This window comes from Dioscorea cayenensis, chromosome 17 (assembly GCF_009730915.1).
Source record: "Dioscorea cayenensis subsp. rotundata cultivar TDr96_F1 chromosome 17, TDr96_F1_v2_PseudoChromosome.rev07_lg8_w22 25.fasta, whole genome shotgun sequence".
NCBI lineage: Eukaryota > Viridiplantae > Streptophyta > Magnoliopsida > Dioscoreales > Dioscoreaceae > Dioscorea > Dioscorea cayenensis.
The window spans coordinates 8,963,278-8,982,356 of NC_052487.1; positions in this window are offsets into that span (position 1 = coordinate 8,963,278).

A 19,079-nucleotide genomic window follows, 5' to 3' on the forward strand; every position below is an offset into this window, starting at 1 on the left:
CCTTGTTCAAGCTTGGCTCGTTACTATTTAATCGAGTTTGAGCTCGAGCCGAGCTTTCTTCGGGCTTCATTTTTCATGTTCAAGCTTGGTTCGTTACTATTTTAACCGAGCTCAAGCTCTAACCGAGCTTATTTCGAGATTCATGCTCAAGCTCAACTTTTTAAGAAAATTTGAAGCTTAGATTTGGCTCGTTAGCTTGATTAAGGCTTGACTATTTTTTTGGTATAGTAAAATATCATTTAAAGCTTATTTAATGAATCATTATCAAGTGTGACTCAATTTGATTTGAGTTTGAGGATCATTTTAGTAAAAGAATAATTTAAGCTTGTTTATGGAATCATTAAGGTTTGAGTTCAAGCTTGTTAAAATCTTCATTAAATAAATTAACAAATAATTACAATAATAACAAATTAAACATTGTGATGCAACTATCTATAAATATTTTTTTTTTGTAATATTATTAACGATCTAGTAAATATGCTTGTGCATGACAATATAAATGATTATATTAATGATTGTTACAAATAAAATTGTAAATGATACTATAAACGAACTTTTAATAATACAATAAAGGAGTTGTTCACAAGATTTAATAAGCCGAACTTGGTAATGTTCAAGCTTGGCTCGTTTGTCTTACAAGCTCATTTAACTTAATGAACTAGCTGACCTAAGTTTTAAACGAGCTAAGCCTTCGAATAGTAATTTAGAGCCCTATATGTGTGACTCAAATTGACAACAACGACATAGTCACATATACACCTTAATATACATATACATATACATATACATATATAAACGAGCTCACAACCAAGCTTATAAACAAGCTTGTTCATGAGAATGATGTTCAAGGTTGGCTTGTTTACAATATGAGCTGAATACGAACGAAACCTTATCGAACCAAACACTGAGCCGCTCACGAACGGCTCGGCTTAATTACACCCCTACTTAAATCTATCCAAATCTTAAACCTATCTAGATACAATTTATAAGATTACTAAATTATAATCCTAACTATATACAATTTACCCTTGTATTCTACTGTGGGGGAGTTGCCCCGCACCCCAACCTATCAAACCGATGCTTTCCCAATAGGACAAATATTGACACTCCACTCCACTCCACTCCATTCCTGCATCTGATTATTTACTCTTGTATATATGCCATACACAACAATCTCCACCTTGGCGAATATACTCCATGAAGATATAAACAAAGGAGCTTATCATCTAGACAGGTTGGGTGTCATGTCTCCTTAGCATTAGAGACATTGATCAAGTCCAAGCAATGCTTGAACTTCTCTGTAGTGATAGCCTTGATCTAATTTTGCAGCTGCAATTGCAGCTCCGCCTATAATTGTATTTTCCATCAGCTTGCAGATATTCCTTGCACTCTTTTTCCCTTGCATCACTATCAAATCATCTTACTCACCATAATTCAATCCTTTTTGGTTTTATAACCAAAACCGTTTGCTTGCAAAGTACCTAGAGAAATCAAATTCTTCTTTAATTCTGTAACATGTCTAACATCACACAAAGACTGAACAACACCATTATGCATCCGAATCTTGATTTCTCCCTTTCCAGCAATAACACATTCTTTATCATTGCCCATGTAGACAAAACCAAAATTCCTTGATTTGTATGAATTAAACCAGTTCTTGTTTGATGTCATGTAAAACAACCATCTTGTATCCAAAATGCATGAATCTGAGGTTTGATGTGATGAAACTGAAAGTAGATTCTCATCGCTACAATTTGAATCAATGTTCTGAAAAAATTAGCAAACTTTGATGAATCACCGTTCCTTTTATCAATCCTCTCTAATTTCCTCTAGTCCTCTACCGGAGACGAGAGATCCATGATGTGATACATAACGTCATCTACCAAACACAACTGAATAAGAGCCACCGCTCTTGTTTGTAAATCCACTCAAACATGGTCTTCCAAACCTTGAGGCTTTGTCTCTTCTAATGCTCTCAACATCCCTCGCTGCGCTAGCAAATCCTCTACCCTCCACTGCCACAATCTGAATTTTGTAATACAGTTCATTTTGCCAAAGAAAAACCTTACTCTGATACCACTTGTTAGATAAATAGAGAATTTGCAGGGGCCATCAAGAGAGCACTAAAACAACACAAACAAACAAGATTTACAAGGTATAGTAATGTGATTACACCCTCAGGAGTGGAGCGGCCGTATTTCTCTTATTCACTTGTCTCACTCGATAAAAGACCAGGGTTACATGAATTTATAAGTGAAAACCTAAGCTTATCACAATACAAACCTATTCGGATCCTAATCATATCTAGTTCCTAAAACCTATCTAGATCCTAAACCTCTCCAAATACAAATCCTAACCAGATACAATTTACAAGATTACTAAATTATAATTCTAACCAGATACAAATTACCCTTGTATCCTACAACATGTGCATTGCCCCCATACCCCAACCTATCAAACCGATACTATCCCAATAGGACAGATGTTGTCACTTCACTCCACTCTGTTCCCGCATCTGATTATCTACTCTTGTATATGAGCCATACACAATAGCTCTAGTAAGGACGAGCACAATAGCGATAACTATATATAGAATAGTGAAGCAATTGAAGATCTTCATTTAGAAGATTACAATATGAAAGATATCCCTAGACAAAGTGTGGAATTGGCGATGTTGCCATTAATTTGTGCCTTCTTCATATACGAGGGCACTGGATTTGGAAGGCATGTTCACACTAGAAATCCCTGAGTATATTTTCTTATAGACTAATACATTAAGTGGGGCAACAATAGAGAGATACTTATATGTGGGCATGTAATTTCAAAATAAAGATGATGTCATTATAGTGATTAAGCAACTTGCAGAAGTCATTGGAAGACAAAGTGATCCAGTTCTATCTTACTCAATATTCTAGAAGGTGCAAGTCATATGGTGGTAGATGCCATTGGAGGGCCAGTATATCCTTTAGCAAGAGAAACCAGATTTGAGAGATTACAAAATATAACAATCCTCATACATTCTTATCAACAATGATCTCCTACGGTCATTTCAAGTTGGATTTTTAACATGATTTGTCGTCATATACAAGTGTTGGTCAAAGAGAAGCCAAGTATCAATATTTTTATTTCAATAGTAGAGTTTATAAATCGATATGGTTATACTCCAATGTATAGAAAAGTATGTATTGCCAAATAGAAAGTAGTTGAAGCAATATTCAGCAATTAGGAGGAGTCATATAATGAATTACCAAAATGGCTATCAGCATTGCAACAATTTATCCCTGGAATAATAATTGATCTTCAAACTCAGTCGGCATATGACAGAAGTTACTTGGCATGTGATACTCGTGTCTTTTATAGCTTTTTTGGAGCTTTCCCTCATGTGTAGAGGCTTTCAAATATTAAAAGTCAATAGTGTCGATAGGCGGCACACATCTTTATTGAAAAAATAAAGGGACTATGTTGGTGGCAATCACTCAAGATGGTAATAAAAACATCCCTCATTTTCCATCATGGAAGGAGTGATCTTAGATGCATAGCATTTCTTCTTAGAGTATTAGCGCACAAATGTGACACCACAAGAAGGAATCTGTTTTATTTTCGATCGTCATAAGGCTATCAAAGGAGTGTTTCGAGCAATTAGTCGCAAGATGAATCCTCCTCATTCTTACCATGATTATTGCATTAGGCAAATGTATGCAAACTTTATGGGTCGTTTCAAGAATAAAGAATGCAACAAATAGTTGTTAATGCATGTAAATTATAAAGTTACATTTTTGCTAGTTTTAATCACATATTGTTATTATTTGTTTAGATTCTCTTACTTTTCTTATGGTGATTAATGTAGGTTAAACCAAGGTTGTCAGACCCGGACCGGCCCGGCCGGTTCAACTAGAAAAACCGGGAACCGGCCATGTGACCGGTCCGGGCATGCCTTTTGAACCGGGTGTAAAGAAACCCGGTATTAATTCAATGACCCTGCCGGTTCGACCGTGAACAGGTCGGTTTACTCAGAAATCCATTCACTCGGACCGGATAACAAGTTAAAAAAATAAAATAAAAAAATAAAAAACATTGAATCGCGGAGAAAGAAAATGAGAACGGTGGCTCGGTGGGTGGAAGTGTGGGCGGCGACTAGAGGAGATGGAAGAGAGAAGACGAGAGGGAGAACTGAAGAAGCGAGGGAGAGAGAACATGGGCGGCGGCTGGAGGAGATGGAACTGATGGAAGTGAGATGTGAGAGAGAGAGAGAGAGAGAGAGAGAGAGAGAGAGAGATATTTTAAAATTAGTTTTTATTTTTTGTGAGTCCCGGGATTCAAGTCTTGGGACTTGGATTAGGTTTTTTGAAAACATTTTATATTTTTTAAAAATCAATATATATATATAACTAAAATTTTGAATATTAAATTTATTATATTCTAGATATTTTAAAAATAACATATAGGATATAAATTAAAATAGTTAACTCATTATGTTTTTTTAATTATTAAAACATAAGTTATATTATTTTTTTATCATTATTAATTATTATAATAATTTTTTAATATTTTATTATTATATTTTTTTAATATTTTATTATTGACCCCGATTCAATCCAGTCGAACCCATCGACCCCTGGCCCCTGAACTTAATCGGGTCTGACAACCTTGTGTTAAACTACTCATGATTATAACTACCAATATGACTTACTGTGGGAATACATTGCAGAGGCGATGAAGTGGTTAGATAATATACCGCAGGAGAAATATACTCAAGCCTTTAACAATGGAGGTTAAATGTATGGGCGTATGACTGCTAAACTTGCTGAATGTATTAATTCAATACTGAAGGGGATGAGAAACTTTCCTATAACAACTCTAGTTTCGAATGGCTAAGTTGTTTGTGAGGAAAGGTGTATAGGTATAAGCTCAGATTGCATCATACAAAATGTTCTCAAAAGCACTAAGAAAGATAATTTAGTAAAATCAACAAGCAACATGTAGTATTTATGTTCGTCAATTTGATCATGAGTAAAATTCTTTCATGATAGACGAGATGACACCACCACAGTATGGTGGTGTAGTTGGCAGTTACCGTAATGTTCTGAGGGTATGATGTTGTGACTATAGTAACACTACAAGAAAATGCATCTTTTGTGGTGACAAAATTCATGACTAAAAATGTAATAAATAGCCAATATTATTTATAGTGAGAATTTCTTCATTTTGTTACTTGCTATCACAAATAACCCCGTCACTATTAAAATAGTGACCACATTTAAAATTTTGTCATAATTATGCAACATATTTGTGACAAATATATTGACACTAAAAAGTGAAATATTGGTGAAGAAATGGGTGTAATCATAAAAACTCCAACCAATTGTGACAATTTTATTATCTCAAGAAATTTTAGATTGTGACATAAAAATTTTTAGATTGTGACAATAGCATATACTTCCTCCGTTTCGAATCAGATGTTGTTTTAGCCCTTTGCACAAGAATTAATAACAACAATAAATTTTCTATATTTTAGAATAAAAAAAATTTAAATGACCAAACTACCCATTTTCTTGGGACTACAATTATACTTGAATATGATTATCCTTATTAATTTTTTTACCCATTACACCATTGGTTTCTTTTCTCTTTTCAAAATACTCCAATTGACATGTTTTACCACCAAATTTTTCATTTTAAAATTTTAAAAATCCATACTTTTCAATATATAAAATTTCTTCTCACTAAAATTTAAAATTTAAAATTTAAAATTATGGATATGTATAATTCCCACCAAAACTTATTCTATAAAATAAAGCACCAGTAAGACAAGGTTATCAATCAATGGATTTATATGAAATAGATATAAATATAGATGGAGATAGGTCACAAAGGCAAGTACAAATTTAATTGCCAAATCTTAATGCTGATGTTGCTATTGTTATCGACTTCAATCTCAGTCCAACTTCTTCAATATTTGAGATAACTTCATCAAATCATTTACAATTTGACTTGAACAGTGCACCATGTGAAGAAACTATAAAAGATTATACTCCTATAAATTTAAACTTGATCAGCTCAAATGCACTTGATGAAGTAACTTCAACTTTGACAGTAAGATTGCATCAGGAAACAAACTCGAATATTGATAAGTATGTTAACCCTTCTTTTCATATTATCATAAAAAAATACTAATATGCTAGTGTAAACAAAGATAAAAAAAAAGAAGTTTTTATTTAAATTTAAATTGTTCTTTATGAATAAATTAACCTAGAATTTTACTAGTTTGTTAGTGTAAATAAAGTTGGTTATGATAAAAACAGTAATTGACAAATAAGTCAATCTGTTATCAAATAATAATTAATCCATAAATAACTATTTTGATTTAAATAAATCTCTCTTTTTAATTTATCTTACGGAGGGAGTATGTAAGATAAAAACAATATAGTTTTATTTAAATCAAAATAACTATGGATTAATTAACTTGTAATCAGATATGATCCGAGATTTATTTAAATTAAAACTAGTTTGCATGGTACGAGATAAAAATAAAGTTTTATTTACTATTGTAGGATTAAAAAGCTTATTGTTTATTTATTTGATTTAATTTTACGAATATGTTTATTTTTATTTTTTTAATTTTCTAATAGAAGAAAGTAATGATGACAATCAAAATGTGAACCTACCACAAGCACAAAGTCATTCAAGTGAAAAGATAAGTTTGAGTAATGAACAATGCAAAGCCATATATGATATGCGTTCATAGAAAAAGAATTGATGGAAAGTTTAAAAGGGGTTGACAACTATTGTAGCATCACTATTCTCTGTTTCCATACATAATATTCAATGCATTTGGAAGCAATAAAAAAGCTATGGCAGTGTATCTCATAGGAAAAAAAAGGAAATTGTGGCTGCAAAAGAATTCAAATTGACTTGACTAGATTGCAAGAGATCCTTTTACATAAACGAACAACCCTTGAATCTTTATCATGTGCCATAAAAGTAAGCAAGACAAGATTTTCTCACCTTCTAAAGTCAGGAGTAATACGCTACCATTCAAATGCTATAAAACCTTTCCTAAAGGAAGAGAAGAAAACATCTAGACTATAATTTTGCATATCAATGATTGAGGAAAGTAGCATGCCACATGATCCAACTTTTAAAGGAGTGTATAATGTTATTCATATTGATGAGAAATGGTTCTATATGACAAAGAAAAAATCTAAATATTACTACTTGCTACATGATGAAGAAGATCCACCATGCAGCTATAAAAGCAAAAAATTTATTGGAAAAGTCATGTTATGAATTACTATAGCTCGTCCAAGTTTAGATTCACAAGGTTTTGAACTTTTCTCTAGAAAAACTAGCATATTTCCTTTTGTCAAAAAAGAGGCAGCTAAAAAGGGTAGTGTTAATAGACCAGCAGGCACATTGGAGACTAAACCAATAACTTTCGTAAATAGAGAAGTTGTAAAATGTTACCTAATTGAGAAAGTATTGCCCTTCATCAAGGAAAAATGGCCAAGAGAGGATATAAGAAATCCAATATTCATTCAACAAGACAATGTAAAATCCTATGTCGATTATGATGATGATATATTACTCCAAGCTGCTGCACAAGATGGTCTTGATATTCATTTGATAAATCAACCAGCAAACTCTCCAGATTTGAATGTGTTAGACCTTGGGTTTTTTAGTGCTATTCAATCCTTACAATATAAGGTGTCACCTAAATCGGTTGATGAACTTATTGATGTTGTTGTAAAGTCATTCGATGTTTTTCCTACAGTGAAGTCTAATAGTATATTTCTCACATTGCAATTGAGTATGATTGAAATCATGAGAGCAAAGGGATCCCATAAATATGAAATTCCACATATCAAGAAGGCAATGTTAGAACGTGAAGGCAACTTCCTACTCAACTGAGAAAATGTTCTCAATTATTTAAGCTGAATGTAGAAGGAATCTCTTGTACAACATTGCAAAATCTAGTCCATTTTTTTTAAATCATGATCTTTTTCTTACATCAGAATGACCTCTACGGCTAATTTTTCCAACTTGTACAGTATAAATCCGCAAGTCATTTTATAAAATATTTTCATTTTCATCCATAAACCAAAATGTGTAAGAAGACATGGTCTTAACATAATATCATATTCAAGATTGTAGATAAATAGCGTTGATATATATATATATATATATATATATATATATATATATATGTATGTTTAATTCTCTAAATAGTCCCTCTACTTTTTCAAACCTACCCTTTTAGTCCCTTACTTTAAATTGTAACTTTTAGTCCCTCTACTATGTTTAAATAAGCCATGTCAGTCCCTCTTTTTGATGGTTTAGGGTTAGGGTTAAGGTTTAGGGTTTAGGGGACTGATATGGCTAAATTAAAATTGTAGATGGACCGAAAGGTCATAGTTCAAAGTAAAAGGACTAAAAGAGTAAGTTTTGAAAAGTAGAGGGAATGTTTAGGGAAATACACCTATATATATATATATATATATCTACTATATTTTTAAATCTTTGGCTTGTAGATAACAAATTCTTTAAGAAATGCTTGAATATGTTTTAACAACTCAACATAAATTAAAATGAAAATACACTCAACAATCCAGATGTTTTTTTTTTTTAGGATAATTTGATATTTTTTCCAAATATTCCTTAACTACCTATTTGGATTATTTGGAAATAATCCAAATAATCCAAAACATCAATAAACTCAAAATCTAATTTTAATAACAAAAGCAATTACTAAAATAAAGGTGTTATTCAATAAAAGTTTGAAAAATAAATTTTTAACATGACCTTAACTACTTCTTGCAATTCTTTCTCCTCAAAAATTTCTTCTTCTTCGTTAGGGAATTTGTTCATGTCAAATTGAAGATCTGCTGGTACATTCAAGTTGAAATGTCGCACATCTTCTTTGTCTTCTACAACCTTTTCCTCCAAAGCTTCTTCTTCTTTTTCAGCGGATTTGATCAAGTGAAATCCAAGATATGCTGTACATTTAGGTCAAAACATGGTGTATCTTTGTTTTCTTCCTCTATAGACATTTAAATCAAAATCAAACGAAGGTTTAGATCCTACACCAATGAATCACAGAGTCTTTACATCTTTTTATTTTCTTTGTTGGTCTTTTACTTAAAACTAAGTTTATAAAATTATTTAGTGGATTTCATTAATAGATTTTGGAAATTAAAATTACTTATTAAATAAGGGTAGAATTGGAAAAAAAAAAGAAATCTTATATTGGTAACATAAAACCACAATTATTTTGGAATTTTTTTTCACTTCTTAAAACACATCTAATTCAGAATGGAGGGAATGATTGTTGTGACAACATTATTGGCACTAAAAGTGTTGAGAACTTTGGCGATAAAATTCGTCATAAATATGGACATTATGTGGTGCACACAATTTTTGCACAAATGTCATTATAATTGTCATAAATAAAAATATTTGTTTAATAATTTAATTGCATTAATGTCTAACAAAATTCACATTAGTGCCCATGGTATCTAACAAATTTTGTCACAAATATGGAAATGATATCTTATGAAAATTTTGTCACCTAATGTACTCAATGTTGTCGCAAATGAAATTCTTAATTTAATAATTTAATTGCACTAATGGCTAACAAAATTTGTATTAGTAACCATAATATTTAATAAAATTCATCACATATGTGAAATTTTTATCTTATGATAATTTTTGCCACCAATGTTCATTGCCGTAAAAAACAAATGGATTTAACTAAAAATAACCATAAAAATTATTAATATTATTTAAAATAAATAAAAATTATTTACATTGTTAAACTCTTAATTTTCAATAAATAAAAGTGCAAAATAAAAGTTCCAAATACAATTATAAAATTAATACAAATATATCTCACAACCATTCAATTAATAAACAAACTAATAGTTAATTAGAAAACTATGTTCACATTTCAGTCCAAGCTTTGAAATTTTCAAACCAATAAAACCCAAGCACAGCTTCTAGGATGATGAATAAAATCCAAACCCGCTATGTGTTGGTTTCCTACAAAATAAAACCATAAAGTATCAATTAATTAGTAAAAAAAAAATATTAATATACTAATTCAGTTTTAAAATTTATAATATAATAATAATGACAAGAGTAAAATCAACTATTCAACATGTCATAACTAACAATACTTACATCATTACTTGTAGCTCACTCTAATCATTGGGCCGGGCAAGACCGGATCAACCCAGAAAATTAAGGTTTTGACCTAACCGAAGCCTAGATTTGACGGGTCTCATAAATAGTTTGGGCCGGGCTAGGCCGGCCCAAATTTAAAATATGACACCCATGGCCTAGCTCACGGGCTTGGCTCTTTGGATCAATCATTGCATTGGGCTAGGATTGGTCCGCTGGATTTGGCTCGAATCGGCCCGTTGTTATTTTCTTGTTTAACTTTACTTTATTAAACTTTGTGATAATTAAAACATATGCTCTAGTAGTGGTCTAAGCCATCAACGCCAATCTAGCAAACGACTCTTCCTTTGGCTTTCTTTTATTTGATTGTGTAGACCTAATAAACCAAATACCGGGTATGGTCGTGTCGCATGTGTCTAGATATGTGAATAGGGTGGCTCATTATCTTGCTAGAGCCTCCATTTCTAAGCCAAGTCTCCATGATTGGGGTTGTAATCTTCCCCATGATTTATCTTATTTGTCAATTCAAGACTTAGCTCAATAATATTTCCTTATTACTTTAAAAATTTTTTTTGTGATCTTTAAAAATAATAAAAATAAATAAAAATAAAAAATGAATAATTTTATTAATTGATTAATATCATTACATTTTTAATTGAGAAAAATATTGTATCACTACAATATAAGTACTTCCAAACTAGATTAGCACATACTCATTTATCAGTTACATGCATTTTTTTTCCATTCTACATAAAATCAGACCTTTATATACTTGATTGATCAATGAAAATACAACCCTCTTCCAAGATGAATCATGGAGGGAGTCATTAGTTGGCATAACATGACTCATGAGGTTGGCCCATGACAATTAGCCACTTAGCTAGTTAGCTTCCTTGTATGATGTGCTTATTTCAATCAATCAATCATTTTTAAGTTTTTTCTTTTAAATTTCATTATTAATATTTAGTAATAAATCCAATGGGCTAGATCATGGGTTGGCTAGTTGGATCAGCCCAAAAAAATCAAAAAGGGCCAGCCCGCAGGCCCGTCCATCACTTAAAAATGATATCCATATCCAATCAAAGGTTTGTTTGGGTTGGGCTTGGATTGACCGGTCAAACATTGACTTTGGATGGGGTTTGGATCAGGCTTGGGCCAAGCTTGGGCCGGTCCATAGGCCTTACGCCAAATGATGAGAGTGACTTGTAGCACTTGCAAAAACATCCAAACTTGCTTCATTTCGATGCCTTGCTTTTCAATAGCTGCACGTTGGGCTTGAATCTCTTCATCTTGTTTTTTTCGATTTTTCTGTTAGCCTTACAACTTCAATGTCCAATTCACTTGCACATTTCATTGCGGCCTCAGTTTCTTAGATGTCATTCATTTAACTCCTACACCACATGAGTGATTAGACTTTTTCCCAAAAACAAGATAGAAATGTTCAACTAGTGGTAAAGCCACAGATGAAATTTTTTCCTTATTTTTGTCTCCCTTTTCTTGAAGCTTGTTTAGCATGTTTAAATTAAAAACTAAGATCTAGTAAAAGGATATTAATACTATCACAAAACAAATCAAAATTGATTATAATTTCTATATGTACTGATGGTTCCGGTGGGTGGTTTGATGTGCTAAGTCACTCAAATACTCACTCAAAGATTAAACATACACACACAATCAAAACAAGAAAAAAGAGACAAGCAAATTGGTAACCCAGTTCGGCACAACCTTGCCTACATCTGGGGAGCCAGACCCGGAAAAATAATCGACTAAAAGAGGTTTAAGAATAAAGAGTACAACACTCTCTCACTCTCTCAACACAAATAATATCTTCTCTAGATTGCCTGATGGCCACCAACTTAACTCTCACCAAAGAGTCTCTAACTTATTGGCTCATCCTAAATCTTCAAGCAAGATCTCTTATATAGATGCACCGACGTTCAATAAAGTTACCTCTTTTAAAATTCTCCGCGGCTTCCTAACATGGACACCTTCCAAAGTTAGATGTTGTAATACCTAGTTGCAACATGGCCCATCTTATTGAACATGACTGAGTTCTAGCCAAATGCACCCGAATCTGCGACCTTCAACCTTACCGATTCCTTTAGTCTGTCTCATAGCAGTTGACTCGACCTGAGCTCCTCCTTCCTGCAACTGCTTCCTTCCTCTCATCACTTTAGTAGGTCTCCTTCTCCCGAGGGACATGCCCACCAAGGCACACGCAACCATCTAACCAAAGATGGTCACCGAAGATCTCCCAATCTTCTTTCCAAAGTCGGCCCAAGTTTGGTCTTCCCAAATGATCTTCTTTTGACTCATGGAAATATTGTTACTAAACTTGATTTCATCTTCATTCAAGTTTAGCCTTCAATATCTTCAAACATGATCTCCAATCATCCATGCTTGGATCTTCAAATCTCTAACCATATCTCATGTAATCTTTCCATCTATCTCCACATATGATTAGACTCCTTGAATAGCTCTGCCCATACTTAGCCCTTGGATCTTCCTTTAAATTGTGTTGCTAAATATGGTTTTGATAATCTCATTGGCTTGTCCTTGCCTAACTTATTTTGTGTCTTCAAATAACTTCATACCAAACTAAGTTTGTCCTTGCCTATCTTAGTTTGTGTCTTTAAATAGCTTCACACCAAACTAAGCTTCAAACAATCTTCATAACCTTGAATTCTTGCCAATGATAGAATATTCCTCTCCTTCTTTAAAATAGATCTTTCTAAAAAAGAGCTCTATCAAAGATATGATTTATCATCCCAGATCTTACCAAGGATAGATAAACATACTTTAAATAAAACTTGCCTTTCTTTGAAGAGATCCTTAAGACTTGATGCACTTTCCAAAAATAGTTTATCATCACATGACTCCATTGAGAGGAATATCTTCTAAACATAATCTTCATCTTGATCTTCTAACCCTTGTATCTTCACATGTCCATCCTAGTCATTACTTCTTTAGCTGAATCATCATTACCATGTCACTTTCCTCTTGCCATGTCATTACTTGGCTTGTCAAATAATGCCAATCTATGTCGTTAGACCTAACATGTACCATTATTGATTCTCCATTTAAAACAACCCAAGTTCCATCTTGGTTCATTCATGTTGCTTTCCACACTTTGACAGCATCGGGCCATTCTTCAAAATCTTTGTCTTTCTAAAAATATAAAACTAAATATTAGTAATAATAATAATTTATCATTGCAAAAGCCTTCTGTACAATTGATTTTGTGCCAACAACTAATCTCATCTCTTGCTTTCCCTGTTAATTGTGTTTTTTTTAACTTTGATCCTACAAAATGATAAAAAAATTAATTTTGATAAGAAATTAACTAGAAATGACAAGATAAGATAAATTAATTGAATACTAAAATTACCTTAAATTTTGGTGTCTCCTATTTATTTCCAATCAATTATTTCCGATCAGCAATTTCCAATCACCTTCATCTAACATCTTCTAGGCAATTTTTGCTCTTGAGGTACCTTTGGTGCAAGTGGTATTGACGATTTTTATACTGCACTTGCACTTGCACTTGTTTCATCACATATGGTTGCACCATATCATAAAATTTAAATTGGACTTGAAATTCATATAAAAGTATATAACATTATAACCTTAAATAACAAACCAATTAAATAAATTTAATATTTATATATTTAAAAAAAACTTTATGTTTAATCTTTCCTTTAAAATTATCCATATTGCCTTCACTTTATCCTTAGGAATATCTTTTCATTTAGTGACTTGAAGTTCGGTGCATTTTGACAAATGCACATAGTCACCTCTACCTTGAAAAGTTTAGCATGCTTACCACATGGCTTATAGCATGGAAGAGGGAACTGAATATTAATTTCCTTTCGTTTTGCTTTCTTCTTAGCAAGCTTTACATTTATAGTTGGTTCTCTCCCTCGCTTTCTAGTTCTTCCACTTCCTTTAATAATTAAAAATATATGTGATATTATATAAAATTAAGATCTATAAGTGTTGAAATGAAAAAAAAAAAACCCTAACCTCTTATATCAACAACTTGTCTAGATGTGTCATTAGAAGCATGATCGGTAATATTTGTAGTTTCAACTTCATCTACTATATCAAGAGTTTGTTACTCATCATCAAAGTTTATCCAAGATCTATTTGAAATATTTACCATTTTGCATCTGCAAATTTTAAGTACAATTAAAAAAAAAAAAAAAATTCACAATGACATGCCAATAAGCAAATCTTTTAATAAAATCTACAACATCATATCATTAAGAAAATCTTCTAATAAATCCAAATCACTCTTTCAAACTACAAGAAATAATCAGCATTTAAAACAAAATTTCAATTAAAAACTACAACTAAGCTAATAATTATGCACAATATATATACCACGGAAAGAATTGATGGGATATTCTTCCACCAAATTGTTTTGAAGAGTCAATTATATTTTTTTGGGTAAAGACAATTCTATTATTGGTATAATATATATAAATATATATAAGTAATCATTAGAGCCAAAACTGTTTCAGTGGGATTGTATATAATATATTTCTAGTTTATTAGTATTACTATTAAACTTCTACTACTACTATTACTATTATTATTATTATTATTATTATTATTATTATTATTATTATTATATATGCATTACTTGATATAATGTTCTAAGACTTTTCACCAAATTTATTATAAAATTCAATATCTAGAATTTTAATGGTACAACACTAGGCCATATTGGTTTTTTTTCTATGAAATCAAGATATTTTGAAGAATGTGAATTACAAAATTTATTATATATTTTTTCCCATAGAGATAATTTTATTATTCGTTTAATATAAATAGTCATCATCAACTCTTTCAGTGGGATCATATTAACATATTTGTCAAATAGCAATACACTCGTATTATAAAATCAAATTAAATGATAAATATATAGTGATTGTTTTCATTTGTTTAATATATTTATGATGTAGGTGATATGATGCTGAAAATTCACTTATTATGAAATTCTATATCTAGCATCTCGGCAGCACAAGACCCCCACATCATATTAGTTAACTTTTTCAAATTATTTATTTGTGAATTGTATAATATTGTCAATATATATATATATATATATATTATGAATGCTAAAGGGACAGATAGATACAGAGGTGCATAAATTATGGTGCCTTATAAATTTCTTAGAAAAATCTCCCTGTCTTGCAACTCTGGAGGGGTAAAACCACTATTTAGATGTATAGTGCATGAACAGTACATGAACAGTACTGTTGGGGGAGGGATTTGAACCCTTATCCTCCCCCTTCTACCCAAGTGTCTTACCATTGCGCTATCCAATGATTGATGATAAGTGCTTGTGTATTAGTAATACGGAGTATTCTTTTCTTACAATGAGCAGTACTTTTCTCAGATTTTATCGCTTATACATGTTTATTCGTGTTCTTTTGTGCATGTAGGGTTATGGAGACAATTATGTAAGAAAGAAACCAAAGTAGATTGTGGATGCGCTTTGTTGATGAAATCTTCGAGTGAACAAAAGTGAAGACACAAGTTGTGCCTAAAGACACGTGATTATGTGCCAATCTCCATGGTGTTCAAGCAAATACATGGTTTAGAGGGGCACAAAGGCAGTCACATTCGCGTGTTCCGACTTGTGCAATGCTAGCAAAATCTTCATAAATGTGACTTTTACAGAAGACACAACGCGATCTACCGCATGAATGTGTGCCCGTTCATGTGGCCTCGATGAAAGTGTGGATTCGGGAGAATTTGGAGGAGTAATTTGCTACCGTAGCAAATCACTGTAGCAGGTAATGTTCACAGGCCGCTGAAAAATTGATTCCTGCAGATTTACACGGGCGTGTGGAAATTCCACACGCCCGTGTGGATGCCCGAATTTAGCCTATTTAAGTCACGACTTCAGCCCGTTTTGAAAATCTTTTTCCTATCCTTTGGTCCATCTTTTCTCATCTTTGGAGGTGCCCGCGGCTAGGTTTGGAGAGGCTTTGGCAAGGCTTTTGGAGTAGTTCTATGGCCTTCAACACCGCGTTCCTTCAGAAGATAATTATTGGGGGAGCTTTCGTCGGCATCGATTCGATGAGGTATGCCCTAGGCTTGATGAGGGGACCTTTGGAGAAGACGCGACTACTCTATAAGACCATCGACATGAATACTAAGGGGGTTTTACTTATAGATTGCATGTTTTTTACTTTCGATTTCATTATTAATTATATCTTGCTCCATGGAGAGCTAAACCCCTAGTGGGTACTTGGACTTGTAAATCCTAGGATGATATTGTTTCTTTGACCTTTCTATTATGTTTCTTTCATTGATGCCCTTAATTGAGTTCCAATCTTAAATGCTTGTTGAATGGATTTTCTCTTAGAGTGACACTAGGGTTGAGAGTCTACATTGGTAATCCTTGTGAGTGAGTGACACACCATGAGAAATAGACAAAGCGAGATTGGAGAGGGTCGAGAGGGTGAGTCGAGAAGTAGCGGAATGCCCCCTTTCCCCTCTGGTGTGATTTAACCTACTTCCATGTTCCAAGAGTTCTTTGCGGTCACAATAGAGTGAAGTGCTAAGAGACAAACTCTGCTGGGGTTTAGTCGCGCAAGCAACAGAGTGAAGCGCTGAAGTAATCCTTACTATCTGGGGCTTAATTGTGACTAGGGGTCTTTCGTCTTGACCAAAGGGTTAGATCTATATTAGGGAATAGGGTTTATCACTTGGAGTCCCTAGAGCTTTAAGCAACCTTGCACAGTGTGAGGCGTCAAGACTAAGCGATTTCTCCAGGGTATAGTGTAGGTTAATCACGGTTGACCTTAGGTTTAGGACAATGTGTTTTAGGATTTGCACGACTCATTAAGCATCGGTTGAGAGACATAATAGTCGGTCTTGCACTTGAAACACTAGTCCTAAGGTGAGCAATGTTCGGGTGCCTCATTTTCTGTCGATTGCCTCTCCAATCATTTACTTGCATCTCCTTCTTCTTTACTTGTTTCTATTTGTATTGATTTTGTTCACACAACTATCGATTCATCTTCATTTTAGTTAAATAGCAATCTTTGTGTTTCTGATCACTATTCTCTGTGGATACGACTACCCATTCATCAGGGTATTATTATTTCGACAAATCCTTGCACTTGTTGTACACGCAAAAGATGTGTTAGTTGACAATAATAAAAATTGCATTAAGCTCTAAACAAAAAATAATATAAAAATGTGGGCTTATTCTGTGAAACTAAGAATAAATTTGTTTTTTTGTTTTTGAATAAGATCAAGTGCATTTTTTTTTGTGATAAGATCAGATCTTGACCTATAGAAATGGTGAATTAGATATATTAATATATTTTTTTTCCTAAGACATAATTTTATTATCAGCATAAGATATTGATATATATATAGATAATCATTAATTAATTACCACAATATTTTTAGGTGAATAATATATAACATATTTCTATATTGATATGATTGTTTTAGTTTGTCAAGTGTCTATGCTTTACATCAAATAATGTTATAAAATTTTCACCTAACCTTATTATGAAATTCAACGTCTAGCATCTTGGTAGTACAAGACCACATCGTATTAGGTTTTTATTTTATTTTTTTTCCAAATTATTCATTTCGTGAGTTGCATTATGCTGGCAGTATTATTATTCAAATTTGAATCATACCTTCATCCAAAAAATTTGGCAAACAAGGCAAATTTGTTTTGTTTTGTTTTTGTTTTTGTTTTTTTGTTTTTGGGATGAGCTTAAGTACATGTTTTCTTGGGCGACATGATCAACTTAAGATCTATTATTAAATTTTTGGGTAGAGATAATTTTGTTATTATTATAGTATATAATATATATTATCATTAATAAGCACCAATAGTTTTGAGATAATTTTATTATTAGTATAATTTTTACAATTATATTTTAAATATGTACAAATTTATTTTAAGCTGCGAATATTTTAAACAATAATATATGTATGTATGTATGTTTGTATATATATATATATATATATATAATTCTTTTAAAAAGTAATCCCTTCCTCTCTTATTATATATATATATATATATATATATAATCAACTGTAAAGTGATAATTGGAAATGGATCATCCAATGATCCATTAATCAATATAATGAATTGTTAAAAAATAATTGGCAATGGATGCATCCAAAGATCCGCTTAACATACATAAATATGCAAGAATAGCTTTCTGTCATTTTTTTTTCTTTCTTCTTTTTCTCCAACCCAGCGACAGCCTTCAAAGAGGGGTTTTTGCGGTTCTGTAGAGAAGCTCACACCATCCCAAACCCACATCTTAGAGTGTGTGGTTGAAAGCTAGTAATTGGGTCCTCTCCCTCTCTCTCCCTCTCTCTCTCTCTCTCTCTCTCTCTAATAACGACAACCTCACATATCCTGGTACTTCTTTACCTCATTTTCTTTCCATCTTATTTTAAAATTAGGCCCAATTTTTTTTTAATAATTTTAAATAATAACGAAATAATCTGTATTTTCTATAGTTTGTGATTTCCATTGCTGTTCTTTTTAATAAAATTATGATTAATCCACTTTAATAAAAAAAATAATAAAAATAATAACGAAATAAGTTTTAGTTTGCCATGATTTGTTGCAATTCCTAATAAATATTTGATTTTTCTCTACTTATTGGGATAAATTTTTTTATTTGGGATTTTATTTGATTTTTTATTTAACGGTAAATTTATATATAAATTTGGTTGGATCAGCTAATGATAATGTACCAGGTCAATTTATATGCGTGCTGGAGATGGCCTCCATGACTTCAAGGTTCATATTTTACTTTTTTTCAGTAGTTTGAGGTGTTCTTCTTAATATTGTCAAGGAATTGATAGTTTTATCATATTTGTCTCCCTTTTCAAATTATTTTCCT